The sequence below is a fragment of the Vigna umbellata genome, chromosome 4, assembly GCF_029865625.1.
Source record: "Vigna umbellata cultivar VRB3 chromosome 4, Vumbellata_1.0, whole genome shotgun sequence".
In the NCBI taxonomy this organism is placed as follows: Eukaryota; Viridiplantae; Streptophyta; class Magnoliopsida; order Fabales; family Fabaceae; genus Vigna; species Vigna umbellata.
Genome location: NC_142168.1, coordinates 12,058,591 through 12,074,847, shown reverse-complemented (window position 1 = coordinate 12,074,847; position 16,257 = coordinate 12,058,591). Strand labels below are relative to the sequence as shown.

Here is a 16,257-nt window from a genome sequence, read left to right as displayed (position 1 = left end):
TTAATTTTAGATAAGTGATTTTTAAAAGATACTTATTTTGAAAATTCTGAATTTTAACTTAATTGAAATTATTGTTCCGTGAAGATGAAACATGTATAAAAAAGAATAAATAATAAGAATTAAAATACTAGAATTAAAATGGGCTGATAGTGATGCATACAATACAACTCTATTTTCACTCCTTAAAACGTGAAAAACATTCTTCATTTCTTCACTGGAGCAATAACACAAACGTTTCATCTACTTTAACCCTTTCACGACGCATACGCAACATAATCACCACCCTCTCTTGCACTGTTTCATCATTTTACGTGATAGTGCAACAATTGCACCCCTCATGCTTGATAGATCTCTCTTTCTTCCCTTCCTTTTCCACTTATTGTTGTTGTTCTGGTATGCGGATCCTGCTCCGAATTGCACTCAGGATAGCACCAGCTTTGAGGATCTCTCAAAATCATAGACGATTGCTCCTTTAGGGTTTCTCAATTTGACATGCTTCTTGGTTCCAATGTCCACTGGTGGGGTGTGTAGGGTTACTGGTTTCAATAATCTCACCAAAGGATTTATTGTTTCCAATGACGAATTGAATGGAAATTATAAGAACTCCACCTTAGATGTGCATTTGCTACGCAATGTTACGTGGAGCATGATCGATGTTCTTACCGTCTGGAGAAGGAGAAGTAAAAAAAGAAGAATGAGGGGGAAAAAAAGAAGGTCTGGAATAATAGATATTAGATGAAAGGATGGAGGGTTGCTGGAACCATATGGGTTTCGTGAATTTGGAGAGCATAGGTTTGCGTAGAAAAATGGTTAGATATGGAAGAAAAACCTGTACGTGAAATTGGAAACCAATGTTGCTGCTTTGGGCACCATGATTTTATACGAGGAGCGAAATGGAGGGGATCATTGCAAGAGCTTCTTCACATGTGTAGTGGAGTGAGTTAGGTTTTGTAAAATAAATAAGGTTGGGATTGGCTAATTTTATAAGAAAGGAGAAAGTGAAATAGGTGTGGTTTAAATAAAAAGAAAGAATAGAGAATAAAGAAGGTAGGGCGGAACGTGAATTTAAAAGAGAGTGTAGAGGAGAATGGTCATAGACGGGTATTGGGTTTCATTGAACATCCATTAGTTTTGAGTTTGCATGCAGGAGACAACCCATCTTCTCAGTTAGGCTTGGAAGGCAAAGATGCGGGTGGCTGCAAGATTTTGGAAGAGAAAGAAATAAAGATTATTCATGGTGAAGAACTTCCTGAATGCAACATATACAGGTGAGCGAGGAGTGAAAATTTGCATTGAAACTTTGATTGAGTATGGGACCCACAGTGTAAGGAATAATGGGGTTTAATAAAAGTGTGCAAAGTCTTACTTTTTCCTTTAGAGGTTTTATTAAATATTTAGTGGTATAATCAATAATCAATTAAACATAGCGATGCACATGGTTTTTTTAAGAGAAATTTTCTGGGTGGGTCCCATTGTGATTTAAACCATCTTTGAAGGCTCACTTTTAGGTGAGGGGCTCACGTAATTACTGATAGAAACATTGACCAAAGGCTACACTGCACAAAAGAGCAGAGGAGAGAGAAAGAAAAAGTTAACGTCGTTTGTGCATATTTAACGGAAGGGACGACATTGACGCAAAATTTAATAAGTGAAGACCAATTTGACACACTTTTAAAATGAGGGACCTAATTGAGAAAAATAAGCAAATATGGGGACAAAAAAGGCTATTAAGCCTTTTTCTTATAAGAAGTCATATATTAGTAAATATTTTGCGCTATGACTCTAACATAATGAAGAGAACAAATTTTGGTTGGGGTTTCACAATAGCCAAATAGAAAGTACGTCTCAAGTGAAACTACTATACAACCCCTTTTAATTTTAAGTTATGCTCAAACCTAGGTATAAGACTCCACTCATGATATACAAAAAGTGTGTGTATAAAGGGAGAATGTAATGCATATCCCAAACCTCACCTGCAAAACAACTAATTTTTTTTTCTAGGAAAATATAAATATTTCTTCTACCTTAGGATTCAAACCTGGATATAAAACCCCACTCATGATATGCAAAAAGTGTATGTATAAAGGAAGAATGTAATGCATATCCCAAACCTCACTTATAGAACAATCAAAATTTTTTTCTAGGAAAATGTAATATTTCTTCTACCTTATGATTCTATATCCAACAATATAATTATTCCAAACATTAATACATACAAGAATAATGTAGACAATGATTGCAAGCATCAAAATAGATAAGGATATAAATACAAAAAAAAATAGAAAGAAAGACCACACCAATTTTGCATATTCAATTAAAAACGAATGACTCTCTAGAGTCTAAAGTTGCCATCTGTCATAATTGAAAACATTGTCGATGATGAATAAAAGAAAAAGATTTTAAAAATGGGGGATTTAAAGTCACTATAGTTTATTATGAAAAATTTATGAAAAATCATGAAAAAAAGCAAACTCTACGAAAATCAAATTTTAGGTTTAGGAGTCACTTACCCTTAGGAAATGTATTAGCACCCAATTACTCCCACCTAACAAAGCCATTGTCAACGACATTCGTTGGAGCCAACCCTAGGGTCGCACCACTTTTGAGCACCCAATCTTCTTTCCATTTTATATTTTGCAAAAATCGTGCATAAGCCCCTAGCACAGTTAGCATACATGCTTCCTTTGTCTCCAACCCTTATAGTTTCCGGTAACATCGATTGGAGCTTGAGCCGCTATTAGTGTTGATGGAATTCCCTAAGCCCTTCCTCTTATCAAGTGCAAGTCGTGTGACAACCATGTGAACCCTAAGGTTATTGTTGTTTCTTCCATGTGTTTTGCTTTTTGTTTCAATGCTCTTCACTGCTTGGATTTGTGATTCAGTCTAATATTGTGTGCTCTGATGTGGGAATGTTAAAGATAAAGGAAAAAGAGTCATGAAGTGGTTTAGTTTGCTATAGAGCTATCAAAACAAGCCACTTGACCCGACCCAGCCTGACCCCATAGGTTGACCACTTAATGAGTCAACCCAATCCGACTCACTTAATTAAAATAATTACAACTTTTTTTTTCTTCAATCTAACATTATTTTTAATATGTAACCAAAATCCAAAACGCCCAAAACTATTTGATTTTTTTTTTCTCATTTTAGACAATACATAAATCATTCATCCTAAAATTTGTCATGGATGTGGGCTCTCTCCAAAAAAATTAAAAAAATAAGTTGTTTGTATTTTGTGTTGGACTGTTAAGTTAAGAGTGCAGTGAGTTTTTTATGTTTGAGTTTGTGAGTCGAGTTCTTAATAGACCGAGTCTATTTTTGGTTGTGGTGGGCTAGATTGACCCATGAGTTTTAATCCATTTTGATAGTTTTTGTTCTCTATGTGCATTGCCATGTGAGTTTGTAGCTCTATGTGTATTGTGATGTTAGGTTATATAGGTATTTGGGGATGAAAAATGAAGATTGGTTGAGATGAAAAAAGAAGGTGTGAGAGGTTGGCTAATGTCATAGAGGATACAAAAGAAGACAATGTGGTGAGGGGACAAAAGAAATAGTGTTATACGTCAAATTATAGGGTAAAAGAATAAAGTAAAATATACATTTCATAGCAAAGCAAATTCGAGAGTACATGAATTAGTGTCAAATAAAATAGAAAACAACACATACATGCTTTCAACAACCCAAATCATATCTTCATTCTATAACCAAGTAAAGTACAAAAGGGAGAGCATACTTGATTTTTGGTGTATGCTCCTTTTTATTGTTGCTTGCTCTCTTCATGCCTGAATTTCATTTGGATGAAGGTAAAAACTAGTAGGGTAGATAATTTCTTCTCCTCTCCTTATTCACCGTTCATTTCTCTTCATTATTCTCTTACCCTCTATGACTAAAATAATGTATCTTAGAATGCATATGGTTTATGGAAAATAAAGGAAAATTCAAAGCTCAAGAAACGTATTTGTGCGTCCCTTCTACTCATTGTCCTTTGATCCCTTTAATTGTTTTTACCATTTGTGTTTTGAACTTACTTGTGCTCATGCTCTCTATAATCGTTTGTCATTTGAAGATACTCTAAGATTAGTGTGCCACATGTATGCATATGAACGAGGAGGATGTGTGGGGGGTGTGACCAGAATATGCATGGGGTGAGATGGTGAAAACATTAGAATGATAATCCATCCTTTGACGCATATTAAGTGACAGACAATCCATCCTTTGACGCATATGTCTTAAGCGACTTATCATGACAACTTTAATACCTTTAACTTCAAGGAGAATTCCCACCTTTTTTAGATTGATATATTTTCAAATATCATCCAAAATAAGTATGGTATTTCTTCTTTTTCCCAAATCTGATGGAAAAGTTATTGCTCTACTGTTCTCATCATCATATCTGCAAAGGCTTACCTAAAATGTTGTTGCAATTTGAAAATGTTGAAACCATGAGAAACAGTTACCCATAAAATGATTAGGACCAATATAATAAAATAAGAGAAAGAAAAATAGACATAAGAATTTAACGTGGTATAATGCACAACTGTTTAAATATTGTATGCCTATGTCCACACTCCTCTAGAAAGTAGTATATTTATTTTGGTGTATCTTTCAAGGTTTACATATGATTGCTTATACAGCTAAATAGTAAACAACATCTAACAATACTTAACGATGTGGGACTAAATTAAATCCCACAATAATATCAAAGACATCCTCGAAGGTTTTTCATCTTTTTATCTTAATATGGACATATGACGTGAGGAATATTTTTCCAATGATTGCAGCTCTCCAACTAGAGGAATATCATTTAATTCTGAACATTTATGGATCATAAAAACTTGTTGATTGATTTCGGCAAGTGCACCGAATCATTTCAAGTAATAAACTATGGTAAGATCAGGTATCATTTTCCCAAGAGACTCATAATACTAGAGAATTGTGCGATTAACAACTCATCTAGACTCAATAGAACAACATTCATTTACAAGCATGTGCAAGAAAGATAAATTTACACATAATTACATGGTTGGACTTTGGTGTTGAAGGCACTTAGAAATGGAATAGACTATAAATGACATTGTTAAGGTTAGGTTTCACCAATTTACTCTTGTGCATACAAAATTTCATCTCCTCTCCATCAATTGACTAAAGTCAATCCACAAAATTACTCTAGCCCTAATATCTTAGGTGAAAGAGCCTAACTTTTACCTATTAATTATCAATCCCTTGACTAATTAACAAGAAAAAGCCGCATTAAGAACTAGGATCTAAGACAACATGTGAATCATCTTCCATCCCTAGAATCAATGAACCACAAGGACTCTTGTTTCAGTTCTGGGTTCCATCTTACGTCCCCATAACTCATGAAACCCCAAAATCAAGTCATGAACGCCCCCATTACATGAAAGCTTTAAGATTGGAAACAAGAATACTAGCAATTGATAGAAAAGGCATATATATATATTCAAATCATTCAACAATTACACAAGATTCAAAGGCTACAACTAACCCTAACAAGATGGGTTTGGCTCTCCATTTCCATGGAGAGCCTTTAAGCTTACAAAATGGCCATGGAAGAAGAAGAAGAACCCAAAGAGGAAGAAGGAAGTGTTCCCACAAACCCTAGCAACCCTCCAAGCTCTCCTCTGAGTGAAACCGCGCCTCCAAACCACCAAAGACCTAAACCCCTTCGCGTTTTAGGTTTAAATAGAACAGATCTGCCACATCAGTGAAGGTCGCACTCAACCCCCTCCTGGGGCGCCCGGGCGCGAGAGTTGCGCGAAGACTGGCGCTCAGCCCCCTTCCTAGGGCGCCTGGGGAGAAATTCTGACAGCAAAATGGCGCTCAGTGCCCTCTGCTAAGGGGCGCTCAACGCGAGCACACCAAAGATCAGCTTTTAGCAGTTTGTGCTGGTGGCGCTTAGCCTGATTTTTCTGAATTGCATCTTTTTCTCTTTTTCTGCAGATCTACTTAATTCTTGTGGTTGGTTCAACTCTATACATTGTTGGAGATTCTTCCAAGCACATTATTAGCTACAAAATAAGGGATTATAGATGAAATTACATCAAAGTAGCCCAAACCACAATTATTTATAAAACTAAGATAAAAGAGAGGATTAAGCAAGTTATAAGCTAAGGGGGAGCTGATTTTATCTCTAAAATGAACCTCAGATAATGGTAAGAATTACCGTTATCAATCATCAATGAGGTGAAAGACCTCACGTTTGACAAAGAACGAGGCAAACATGTTAAGTTATGCATTTATGATAAGTGTTGTTAGAGCATTCATCTATGTAAAAAATATATGGAATATGTCCAATTGAATTGTAAAAAAAAAGCAAGGTGAACAAGCGTGAACAATTAAGAGATGTGTCCTTGGAATTTCTTCTATATTATTATTAGCAAGTGAAACTATTTTTAAATCGATTGATAATTCTCCGTCGGACGTCGTCCTTCGGAGTCGACCAAAAATGTGTTTCGGATCCTTGGCACGTATGGTGCCGGGGTTTGGGTTTTGCCTGGAGAGGTGAGGTCGGTTGCGACCGCCCCTCTCCCGACGCTTCGTTGGATATGTTTTTCATATATTCATTGCATTTTAGCATCGTGCTAGTGTCACTCTCCTTCAAGATAATCCAGGCCATTTTCTTCATCAAACCTTGCATTCTTAGAATTGAATCATGCTCCACAAATGATGAATGATTTATGACTTCATCCATTATGTTATTTATTTACCTTGTCAAATATTTCCTCCAAACTCCTCTTCCCATTTAAGAGTCTCATGTCAACCAGTATCATAAATAAATAATCTTTGACAAAAAAATTTGGTAGCAATGCATTGTATAAGAAATATTTGTGCACGTCCTTTCTAGCTAAATTATCATAGCTACGTCTTATAATAAAAGAAAAATGTATGAAACAATTTCATAGTGCATATTATGGGTTCACATAATTTTGGAAAGTTAAATACAAATGATTGCAATCCAAATTTACAAATTAAAGTTACAAATTAAAGTTCCCTCGCACATCATCTATTGTTGTGGTAAACATATTACTTTCAAACAAGTCAACTTATAAAGTCTAATTTTGTTCCTATTATCATGTTCACCTTCATCATCTTCTACATTTTAATTTTTGTCTTCATCTTCATCCTCCTCCTCCTCATCATCATTTTTTATCATTATAATCATTCCCAAAAAGGTCTTAGAAGATTAAAAGAGGTCCATTGAGCGCCCCACTCTTATGTCATAATAGATTCGAACACTTGCCCCGAATTGACTTCGAGATCATAATTGTTCTAGTGAAAAACTAAAGAAATGAAATTGACTAAGATATCCAATACATGAGAGATAGGAGAGAACAAAACTCAATAGAAACATCTCTAATAAGTTCACTAATTCTGTTTTATGTTGGCAGGTCTCTTTGTATAAGTCATTGCAAATATCTGTTCCATTGAATCACAGTGTGACACAATTAATGTTTCCAAATTTTGAAGGTGTTACACTGACCTTCATGTCATCAAAATCTCTATTTTATGATGTTCGTAGAAATACAAGGTTTTTTAGATGAGAGAACATGCCTCTCGAAGGCAACTCCTTAGAACTGGTGGTTAAATTTTCTAAATAATAAAACTACAAAGATTGAGGTTTCAGATATTGGTGCACAAGAAACAAGATGAACAAAACAAGCTTGTTAATTTTGTCCAATCACAAATGCAAATTACATCTAAGGTAGAACTATCATTTAATGATAGAGCATCACACAAGCATACCCTATAATTATTGTAGTCTAGTAATATTTTCAGAAGGTTTCTTAAGGGGACATGGGCAATTTTTTTACCATCTCTAAAAGACATAGTTCGACACTCAAATTTGGAAAAACGAGATTCATGACCCCAAAAAGGCATCTTATGCCCGTTGTGCTTCTAATAAAGATAATGGATTATATAAGTTTGAGGTCCATTAGCATTATACAAGATTTCTCGCACATAATGATTGAGATTATCCTTATCGACAAATGTTCCTGCAAAACATTCAAGCATTGTCATCCCTTCTCTACATCGTCTACTTCTATACCTCCCAAACAATACCACAAATTCAGATATTGAATATTGGTCAAACTAGAGAGAAAATTTCTCTTACCAATTCTAAATTGACATAATCAGAGAGATCTAGCCATTTCAAGTTTATAAAATTTTCAAACTTTTCGGTAATGCTTCCATGGAACAACCTAAAATTAGAAACCTTAACAATGTTTGTAGCTCTCCAAGTGGAGGTATTTCATTTAATTTTGAACATTCATGGAACATCAAAGAAGTGAAAGACATCACGTTCGACAAAGAACGTGGCAAACATGTTAAGTTATGCTTTTATGATAAACCAAGTGTTGTTAAAACATTCATGTATGTGAAAAAAAAATTCTAGAATATGTCCAATTGTATTATCAAATAAAAGCAAGGTGAACAAGCATGGACAATTAAGAGACGTGTCCTTTGAAATTACTTCTATATTATTATTAGCAAGAGAAGCTATTTTTAAATCAATTAATCATTCCCGTATGTTGGATATGTTTTTCATATATTCATTGCATTTTAGCATTATTATATTGTCACTCTCCTTCAAGATATTCTAGGTCATTTTCTTCATCAAACCTTGCATTCTTAGAATTGAATCATACTCCAACAATAATGACATGTTTAATGAATTCATCCACACATTTTCCTCGTCAAATATTTCCTTCAAACTCCTCTTTCCATTTAAGAGTCTCATATCAACAAGCATTATAATCCAATCTCCTTTAATAAAAAATTTAGGTAGCAATGCACTAAAAAAGAAACATTTTTTCATGTCCTTTCTTGGTAAATTATCATAGCGACATTTTGGTAAAGTTAACACTTCTTCCTATGTCGCTACGACCATTCCCCATTTGTCAAAATTATTCAGGGCAAATCTTTACTCATAGATGTTAGTTTTCCCACTCACGGTTGAGCCATCATAATTATTGCAAGTGATAAACCATCACATTTACTTACAACACATCTTGTAATATCTCACACTTGAGGGGAAAGTTTCTAATGTGTTCGACCACTTTACTAACATTAAAGAAGAACTCCTTTTTTAGAGTGATATATTTCAAAAATCATCCAAAATAAGTATTGTATTTCTTCTTTTTCCCAAATCTGATGGCAAAATTATTTCTCTACTATTCTCATCATCATATCTGCAAAGGCTTACATTTATTTTTTCTGCAATGTGCTTTTGCAATTTGAAGATGTTGAAATCCTGAGAAACAGTTACCCATAAAATGGTTAGGAACAAATAATAAAAGAAGAAAAAGAAATATAGACATAAGATTTTTAACGTGGTTTAACGTACAAATGTCTAAATATTGTACGCCTACGTCCATACTACATTAGAAAGTATATTTATTTTTGTGTGTCTTTCAAGTTTTACATATAATTGCTTATATAGCTAAATGAAGAACAACATCTCACAATACTTAGAGATTTAGGACTAAATTAGACCTCATAATACTATCAAAGACATCCTCGAAGGTTTTTAACCTTTTTATCTCACTATGGATATATGATGCTAAATCAATTGACCATTCTCGTTTGTCAAATATGTTTCTCATATATTTATTGCATTTTAGAACCGTGTTAGTGTCGCTCTCCTTCAAGATATTACGAGCCATATTCTTCATCAAACCTTGCATTCTTAGAATTGAATCATGCTTCACCAATAATGAATGATTTATGAGTTCATCAACTATGTCATTTCCCTTGTGAAATATTTCCTCCAAACTTCTTTTTCCATTTAAGAGTTCCACATCAATCAACATTATAATGAAATATTCTCTAACAAAATATTTAGGTAGCAATGCATTGTACAAGAAATATTTTTTCACATCCTTTCTAGCTAAATTATCACAACTTCGTCTTAGAACAGTTAACACTTCTTCCTACATCTCCACTATGATTCCCCATTTGTCAAAATTATTCAGGGTGCATCTCCACCCATAGAGGCTAGTTTTCCTACTCATGGTTAAGGCATCACAATTATTGCAAGTGATAAACCATCATATTTACTTACAACACATATTGCAATATCTCACACTTGACAGAGAAGTTTCGAATGTGTTTGAAGGGGTCCAACTTGTGGCAAAATCAATTTCAAATCTTCTTCATATGCATCATAATCATAGAAAACCCTTTCTTTTATCGTATTAAGTGACAAACAATTCATCCTTTAACGCACATGTTTTAAACAACTTATTATGACCACTTTAATACCATTAACCTCCAGAAGATTTCCCACCTTTTTTAGATATATTTCCTAATATCATCCAAAATAATTGTTGTATTTCTTCTTTTTCCTAAATTTGATGGCAAAGTTATTACTCTACTATTCACATCATCATATCTGCAAAGGCTTTCCTTTATTTTTTCTGCAATTTAAAAATGTTGAAATCATGAAAAATAGTTACCCATAAAATGGTTAAGAACAAAATAATGAAATAAGAGAAAGAAAAATAGACATAAGAATTTAACGTGGTTTAGCGTACAAATGTTTAAATATTGTATGCCTACGTCCACACTACACTAAAAAGTATATTTATTTTGGTGTATCTTTCAAGCTTAACATATGATTACTTATATAGCTAAATAGAAAACTACATCTAACAATACTTAGCAATGTGAGACTAAATTAAATCTCACAATACTATCAAAGACATCCTCGAAGGTAACATCTAACAATTATCTCCTAGGTAGAACTATCATTTGATGACAGAGCATCACATAAGCATACCCAATAATTATTGTAGTTTAGTAATAATTTCATAAGGTCTCTCGAAAGAACATGTGACAACTTTTTACAATCTATAAAAGACACAGTTCGACACTCAAATGTGGAAAGTCGAGATTCACGGCCCCGAGGAGGCATCTTATGCCCATTGTGCTTCGAATCAAGATAATCAATTAAATAAGTTTGAGTTCCATTAGCATTGTACAAGATTTCTCGCACATAACGATTGAGATTATCGTGATCGATAAATCTTTCTGCAAAACATTCAAACATTGTCATCCCTTCTCTACATCTTCTACTTCTATACCTCCTAAACAATGCCAGAGATTCAAATGTTGAAAATTTGTCAAACTAGAGAGAAAACATTCACTTATCAATTCTAAATTGATATAATCGGACAAATCTAGCCATTTCAAGTTTATAGAATTTTCAAACTTTTCGGTAATGCTTCAATGGAATAACCTAAAATTCGAAACCTTAACAATGATTGTAGCTCTCCAAGTGGAGATATATCATTTAATTTTGAACATTCATGGAATATCAAAGAAATGAAAGACATCACATTCGATAAAGAACGAGGCAAACATGTTAAGTTATGCTTTTATGATAAACCAAGTGTTGTTAGAGCACTCATGTATAAGAAAAAAGTTCTAAAATATGTCCAATTGTATTGTCAAATAAGAGCAAGGTGAACAAGCGTGGACAATTAAGAGACTGTCCTTTGGAATTTCTTCTATATTATTATTAGCAAGAGAAACTATTTTCAAAGCAATTGATCATTCCCGTATGTTGGATACGTTTTTCTTATATTCTTTGCATTTTAGCATCGTTATAGTGTCACTCTCGTTCAAGATATTTCAGGCCATTTTCTTCATCAAACCTTACATTCTTAAAATTGAATCATGCTCCAACAATAATGACATGTTTAATGAATTCATCCATACATTTCCCTCGTCAAATATTTCCTCTAAACTCCTCTTTCCATTTAAGAGTCTCATATCAACAATCATCATCATCAAATCTCCTTTAACAAAAAAAAATTTAGGTAGCAATGCACTAAACAAGAAACATTTTTTCATGTCCTTTTTTGCTAAATTATCATAGCGACATCTTAGTAAAGTTAACACTTCTTCGTACATTGCCACAATACCCCATTTGTCAAAATTATTTAGGGCATATCTTCACTCATAGATGTTAGTTTTCCCACTCACGGTTGAGCCATCACAATTATTGCAAGTGATAAACCATCACATTTACTTGCAACACATCTTGTAATATCACACACTTTACGGGGAAGTTTCGAATGAGTTCGAAAGTGTCCAAACAACTCTTAATCTTCTTTACATTCATCATCATCATCATAGAAAACCCTCACTTTTATCATATTAAGGTGTCATGACCACTTTAATACCATTAAGTCCAAGAAGAACTTCCATCGTTTTTAGATTGATATATTTCCAAATATCATCTGAAATAAGTACTGTATTTTCCACTTTTTTAGATATATTTCCAAATATCATCCAAAATAAGTATTGTATTTCTTCTTTTTCCCAAATGTGATGGCAAAGTTATTGCTTTACTATTCACATCATCATATTTGCAAAAGCTTACCTTTATTTTTTCTACAATGTGCTTTTGCAATTTGAAAATGCTGAAATCATGAGAAATAGTTATCCATAAAATGGTTAGGAACAAGATAATAAAATAAGTGAAAGAAAAATAAACACAAGAATTTAACATGATTTAACGTACAAATGTCTAAATATTGTACGCCTACGTTCACACTACACTAGAAAGTATATTTATTTTGGTGTGTCTTTTAAGCTTTACATAGGATTGTTTATATAGCTAAATGGAGAGCAACATCTCACAATACTTAGTGATGTGGGACTAAATGAAACTCCACAATACTATCAAAGACATCCTCGAAGGTTTTTCATATTTTTATCTCACTATGAACATATGACACTAGAAATATTTTTCTGACTTCCCACAATCCACATATGCAAATAAAAAAATCTCTACTGCCTCGAATAAAGCTCCCACATCTTCTTAACATTTCCTTCAAATTCTCTACCAACATAATATTGAATAAAAGACAAATGCATGAAACAATTTCGTGCATATTTTGGGTTCACATAATTTCGGACAATCAAATTTGAATGGTTCCAATCCAGATTTACAAATTAAAATTCCCTCCCACACCATCTTCAATTATGGTAAACATATCACTTTCAAACAGGTCAGCTTACGAAGTCTAATTTGTTACTATCATCATGTTCACCGACATCATCTTCATTTTCGTTTTCATCTTCATCATCATCATCCTCTTTCCATTTAAGAGTTTGATATCAACCAGCATCATAATGAAAGAAAAAATTAGGTAGCAATGCATTGTACAATAAATATTTGTTCACGTCCTTTCTATCTAAATTATCATAGCTATGTCTTAGAATAAAAGAAAAATGCATGAAACAATTTCATAGTGCATATTATAGGTTCACATAATTTTGGACAATCAAATACGAATGATTCCAATCCAAATTTACAAATTAAAGTTCTCTCGCACAACATCTTCTATTGTGGTAAACATATTACTTTCAAACAGGTCAACTTATAAAGTCTACTTTTGTTACTATTATCATGTTTGCCTTCATCATCTTCTTCTTCATTTTCGTCCTCGTCTTTTTCTTCATCCTCATCTTCATCATCATCATTTTTATCATTATCATCATAAGTCATTGCAAATATTTGTTCCATTAAATCACAACGTCATACGATTAAACTTTTCAGATTTTGAAGGTGTCGCACTAACCTTCATGTAATCAAAATCTCTACTTTATGACGTTCGTAGAAATACAAGATTTTGAGAGGAAAGAACATGCCTCTCGGAGGTTAAATTTTCCAAATAATCAAACTGCAAAGATTGAAAGTTTCAGACATTGGTGCACAAGAAACAAGATGAACAAAACAAGCTCGTTAGTTTTGTCCAATCACCAATGCAAATTACCTCGAAGGTAGAAGTATCGTATGATGACAAAGCATCACATAAGCATACCCAATGATTATTGCAGTCTAGTAATAATTTCAGAAGGTCTCTCAAAAGGACATGTGACAATTTTTTACAATCTCTAAAACACATAGTTCGACACTCAAATGTAGAAAGACAAGGTATATCATTTAATTTTGAACATTCATGGAACATCAAATAAGTTTGAGGTCCATTAGCATTATACAAGATTTCTCGCACATAATGATTGAGATTATCCTTATCGACAAATGTTCCTGCAAAACATTCAAGCATTGTCATCCCTTCTCTACATCGTCTACTTCTATACCTCCCAAACAATACCACAAATTCAGATATTGAATATTGGTCAAACTAGAGAGAAAATTTCTCTTACCAATTCTAAATTGACATAATCAGAGAGATCTAGCCATTTCAAGTTTATAAAATTTTCAAACTTTTCGGTAATGCTTCCATGGAACAACCTAAAATTAGAAACCTTAACAATGTTTGTAGCTCTCCAAGTGGAGGTATTTCATTTAATTTTGAACATTCATGGAACATCAAAGAAGTGAAAGACATCACGTTCGACAAAGAACGTGGCAAACATGTTAAGTTATGCTTTTATGATAAACCAAGTGTTGTTAAAACATTCATGTATGTGAAAAAAAATTCTAGAATATGTCCAATTGTATTATCAAATAAAAGCAAGGTGAACAAGCATGGACAATTAAGAGACGTGTCCTTTGAAATTACTTCTATATTATTATTAGCAAGAGAAGCTATTTTTAAATCAATTAATCATTCCCGTATGTTGGATATGTTTTTCATATATTCATTGCATTTTAGCATTATTATATTGTCACTCTCCTTCAAGATATTCTAGGTCATTTTCTTCATCAAACCTTGCATTCTTAGAATTGAATCATACTCCAACAATAATGACATGTTTAATGAATTCATCCACACATTTTCCTCGTCAAATATTTCCTTCAAACTCCTCTTTCCATTTAAGAGTCTCATATCAACAAGCATTATAATCCAATCTCCTTTAATAAAAAATTTAGGTAGCAATGCACTAAAAAAGAAACATTTTTTCATGTCCTTTCTTGGTAAATTATCATAGCGACATTTTGGTAAAGTTAACACTTCTTCCTATGTCGCTACGACCATTCCCCATTTGTCAAAATTATTCAGGGCAAATCTTTACTCATAGATGTTAGTTTTCCCACTCACGGTTGAGCCATCATAATTATTGCAAGTGATAAACCATCACATTTACTTACAACACATCTTGTAATATCTCACACTTGAGGGGAAAGTTTCTAATGTGTTCGACCACTTTACTAACATTAAAGAAGAACTCCTTTTTTAGAGTGATATATTTCAAAAATCATCCAAAATAAGTATTGTATTTCTTCTTTTTCCCAAATCTGATGGCAAAATTATTTCTCTACTATTCTCATCATCATATCTGCAAAGGCTTACATTTATTTTTTCTGCAATGTGCTTTTGCAATTTGAAGATGTTGAAATCCTGAGAAACAGTTACCCATAAAATGGTTAGGAACAAATAATAAAAGAAGAAAAAGAAATATAGACATAAGATTTTTAACGTGGTTTAACGTACAAATGTCTAAATATTGTACGCCTACGTCCATACTACATTAGAAAGTATATTTATTTTTGTGTGTCTTTCAAGTTTTACATATAATTGCTTATATAGCTAAATGAAGAACAACATCTCACAATACTTAGAGATTTAGGACTAAATTAGACCTCATAATACTATCAAAGACATCCTCGAAGGTTTTTAACCTTTTTATCTCACTATGGATATATGATGCTAAATCAATTGACCATTCTCGTTTGTCAAATATGTTTCTCATATATTTATTGCATTTTAGAACCGTGTTAGTGTCGCTCTCCTTCAAGATATTACGAGCCATATTCTTCATCAAACCTTGCATTCTTAGAATTGAATCATGCTTCACCAATAATGAATGATTTATGAGTTCATCAACTATGTCATTTCCCTTGTGAAATATTTCCTCCAAACTTCTTTTTCCATTTAAGAGTTCCACATCAATCAACATTATAATGAAATATTCTCTAACAAAATATTTAGGTAGCAATGCATTGTACAAGAAATATTTTTTCACATCCTTTCTAGCTAAATTATCACAACTTCGTCTTAGAACAGTTAACACTTCTTCCTACATCTCCACTATGATTCCCCATTTGTCAAAATTATTCAGGGTGCATCTCCACCCATAGAGGCTAGTTTTCCTACTCATGGTTAAGGCATCACAATTATTGCAAGTGATAAACCATCATATTTACTTACAACACATATTGCAATATCTCACACTTGACAGAGAAGTTTCGAATGTGTTTGAAGGGGTCCAACTTGTGGCAAAATCAATTTCAAATCTTCTTCATATGCATCATAA

At 33.1% G+C, this 16,257-nt stretch overlaps 1 pseudogene; it reads right to left on the bottom strand.

The window, feature by feature from the left end:
* Positions 1-7,917: 7,917 nt before the first annotated feature.
* On the bottom strand, positions 7,918-10,034 carry LOC148199250 (putative disease resistance protein At5g05400; annotated as a pseudogene).
* Between the last annotated feature and the right edge of the window lie 6,223 nt (positions 10,035-16,257).